The sequence below is a fragment of the Fukomys damarensis genome, unplaced genomic scaffold, assembly GCF_012274545.1.
Source record: "Fukomys damarensis isolate Sample0158 unplaced genomic scaffold, DMR_v1.0_HiC HiC_scaffold_33, whole genome shotgun sequence".
Lineage (NCBI taxonomy): Eukaryota > Metazoa > Chordata > Mammalia > Rodentia > Bathyergidae > Fukomys > Fukomys damarensis.
Genome location: NW_022900945.1, coordinates 8,503,710 through 8,507,155, shown reverse-complemented (window position 1 = coordinate 8,507,155; position 3,446 = coordinate 8,503,710). Strand labels below are relative to the sequence as shown.

General features: G+C 37.8%; 1 long non-coding RNA gene across 2 annotated transcripts in view; it reads left to right on the top strand.

Annotated features, from left to right (window-relative positions):
* The first annotated feature begins 2,370 nt into the window (after positions 1-2,370).
* LOC109117442 overlaps positions 2,371-3,446 on the top strand; it is a 7,208-nt gene continuing 6,132 nt past the window's right edge. Inside the window, exon 1 of one of the 2 annotated variants that reach the window (XR_002024749.1) lies at positions 2,371-2,433. This is a non-coding gene — a long non-coding RNA (uncharacterized LOC109117442). The remainder of the gene's footprint in view (positions 2,434-3,446) is intronic. The other variant, XR_002024750.1, reaches the window with a different exon arrangement.

Here is a 3,446-nt window from a genome sequence, read left to right as displayed (position 1 = left end):
AAAAAAAAAAAAAACATATCCTTTTGCAGCTTTCACTTGCTATCAATTCTATTTGCTCAAATCCGCTAGCATTTCAGAATATGATGCATTAGGTCAGCACTTGTCAGGTGAGTAAACTGCTCCCTTACTGCAAATTAGCATTTTAGGAGCAAGTCTCAACTTTCAGTCCCTTAGGGCAGCACTTTGCACACTGAAGGGGTAGTTTATTAAATAGCAGGCCCGTGCTCCAAGGGAGGAACGGTTTTCCTAAGCTTCATAGACTCATTTCTTGGGGCTCGAGGGGTTGACTGTATCATAAGATTTAGTCATTTTAGAAACTTCTACCAAATAGATAAGTTATCATTTAAAACTTGCATTCATTGTTTTCTATAAATTGGAGCTAATTATGCCAACTGTGGGAAGTAATTACTTTAAGGTCCTTTAAATTATTCATTGTGCAGTTAGTTAGAATACTGAGCCAAGTCAATACCGAGCAATTAATTAGCTCTTGAAAAAGAGGATTCAGGAATTCATGAAAATTTTGGATTAATATTGGATCGCATTGGCGTCATTCTAATAGAAAAATAGTAAATAATTTCTCAGTTGTATTTAAAATATGGCATCAGCATTTCTTAGCAGGATATATTCTCGGAATAGGAATTATCAGTTGAAGCAATTTTACTAATTATGCTATAATAAAAGATCTACTTTCTTACAAACGATTCAGTATCTAATATTTTAGTTTAAGTAAAACAGGCTATACTTAACTGGTTAACATAATATAAACTTCATTTATACTATACTTTTACAATGCACAAAGGTTTTAAAAGTAATTTAAGTAGATTCATATCTCATAAAATATTTTTTAATAATAGAAAAATTCGTTGAGGAGATAGAAAAGGAGTTTGGAGGAGAAATCTTGGGTATGGCTGAAGCAAAATGTGATAGTGAAAACTTTTAAAAACTCATCTTTTTTTTTTCCCATTAAGAAAGAAAGAAGAGAGGCGGGGATTTAGCTCAGCGTTTCAGTGGCCTGCCTTGCAAGTGCAAGGCCCGGAGTTCAATCCCCAGTACCCCCCCAAAAAAATGAAAGAAAGAAGAAATAAATAGAAAAGCTGACTTTTTTTGCATACAAAACAGAGTTTTTGTTTATTTGTTTGTTTGTTTTCAGGTATGTTTAGACACCAACAGATGTCACATGGACGTTGTCTGGACCTTAACTGCCACTCAGAAGTTTAAGTGCCAGAGGCTTGGTCTCCAGTCCCTGTCACTATTGCGGTGTGGCAGATCCTTCGTGTGGGACATAGCTGCAGGAAGTTAGATCCCAGTGTGTGTGCCCCTGGTGGGGATATTGGGACTTTGGCCCCTTCTTCTAATTCCAAACACTTTCCTCTAATATCTGCTTCTGCTCGTCTTCTGCCTACCAGAAGCCCCAAATCAGAGAATTAACTGACCCTGGAATGAAGGCTCCAAAACGGAGAGCCAAAAACGAGTCTCTGGTCTGTCAAGTGGATTGTATTAAATATTTATTCACAATGATAAGACAGGCTTATCTGAATATAGTTTTGCTTAGAAAATGACTTGACTTTTGTAGAAGGAATACAAAGTTAAAATGAACAAAATATAGAAAATAAACAAATATGTTTCTAAGAGAAAAGATATTACCTCCTAAATAAGAGAATGATTTGAACACAAATTTGTGACCTCATACTTCCTGCTGTACAAACCTTTGAATAAATTGGTGAGTGTGCAACGGAAACCATGTGTTGAATGAGTATTAGAAAGAAAAGTGATTTAGATACCCTTATATGTAATCTCTATTTTGTGTACGAGATGACCAAGCTGTCTATGGCCGTACCACCCTGAATGTGCCCCTCTCATCTGAGATAACCAAACCTAAAACTCAGTAGGGGGCTCACGGATTTCAGAGCACACTGTCCAATTAACAGATCCCCTAAATTACAGTCTCACGTTGTTTTCCATGCATCTCTCTGGATGCTAAGCTCTAACTGCCCAAATGTTTGCAGCCCATAAGAGTACACGTAAAATGGGCTGGGGATTTAATTCAGGGGTTCTGCTGCCTGCCTTGCAAGTGCAAGGACCTGAGTTTGATCCCCAGTACCCCCCCAAAATAAAAGAGTACATGTAAAAAAATCAATAAAATACTATCATCTATCTCAATGATAGGAAATATTTTAGAGATCCAGTGCCCAAACTGCAACCCAAACCCACTTATTTATTGCAAAGGTCCAACCCTGCAGCTAAACTTGAACATGGACTAGCCATGTTAAAGCTTGATCAGGAGAGTCCCATTTATGACGTCACCCCCCTCCTTTCCAGGCATGCGCATGGCTCCGCCCTTCTTTGCTATTTGATGCTCAGTTGCTAAGGTGACACTGGAGAGACCTGGCTTCTGGGGCAGAGGGCTCTGCAAGCCTGTTGCGCATGTGTGGAGTAAGTTCACTACAACTGATCGATTTTCAATTTACTTGGCTATTGCTACGTGTTTGCTGTCTTTAGACTTTGCTCACTTACAAAATAAATAATTAGAATATGTCAATGTTTGGCTTCATGATAAAAATTTCTAAAAAAAAAAAAGTCGGAATTACTGCATTTTATGATTTTCCAGTCCTGGTCCGTGATGTAACTAGCTAGTCTTTATGCTACAGGTTTCACTGCTTTGAAGCCCTGGAGGAATTTAATTCTTATACAAGGTCCTTAAAATCATATATACATATATATTTTTCCAGTGAAGGAGTATTGGATGTATAAGTGGTGTCTAGATTACTTGTATAGGCAGTATAATTACTGTCCGTGTGGCACATCATGAATGATGTCAACCCAAATGCGTGTGCACATGACATATTCACTGTATGCAAGAATCACAAACCGCCTCGATGGTGTTAGGAAATACTGTACTTTTTTTACTATCATGTACTATTGTGTAAAACAATAATTAGTTATTTTATAGATATCTCTTGGAGCTAAAGAAAAAGTAAACAACTTGACTGAAAAACAAGCACAGGAACCAAACACATAACTCATCAACAAAGATACAGAAATGGAAAGCAAACATGTACAAAAGCAAATTAATATCATATGTCCTTTTGGAACTGCACATTGAAACACCAATAGGATTACTCTCCACTTAATGGAAAGGCCCAAATCCAAAACATGGATAACTCCAGGTCGTAAGAAGGGGAAAGCTGCATAAACTCCTTCACCATTTGTGGGAATGCAAATTGTTATTAGTATTTTGGAAGACAATTTAGCATGTTTGTATAGATTTAAACATATTCTGACTGGGTGTGGTGGCTCACACCTGTAATCCCAGCACAGCACCTGGGAGGCTGAGGCAGGAGGATCGCTGCGAGTTCGAGACCAGCCTGGGTGATGTAGTGAGTTCCAGGTCAGTCTCAACTACATAGTGAGACCCTGTCTCAAAAAACCAAAAAAAAAAAAAAAAA